Source organism: Dasypus novemcinctus, chromosome 8 (assembly GCF_030445035.2).
Source record: "Dasypus novemcinctus isolate mDasNov1 chromosome 8, mDasNov1.1.hap2, whole genome shotgun sequence".
Taxonomy (NCBI): domain Eukaryota; kingdom Metazoa; phylum Chordata; class Mammalia; order Cingulata; family Dasypodidae; genus Dasypus; species Dasypus novemcinctus.
In genome coordinates, this window is record NC_080680.1 from 122,103,800 (window position 1) to 122,104,121 (window position 322).

Below are 322 nucleotides of genomic sequence, written 5' to 3' on the forward strand. Positions count from 1 at the left end.
GGGGGGGGGGGGCCGGCGCTGGAGCCGCGCGGCGCTGACGCACGCGAGGCGCGTGATTGACGCAGGCGATGTTACTAAATTCGGCGGCCGCCCGGGCCGGCGCGCGCGGCCAAGCGCCGAGTAGGTTCCCCTCGGTCACGCCCGCCCCCTGCTCCATTCAGCGCGGCGCGGGGCGGGGCCCGGGTGCGCGGGGCGGGGCGCGCGCGCGGCCGCGCCGGGATCCGGCCGAACCAAATATAGTCGGGCCGGGCTATTTTTAGCCGCGGCCCGGGCGCGAGCGCGCCGCGTGAGGGGGACGCCCTGACCCCGCCGGGCGTGCGGA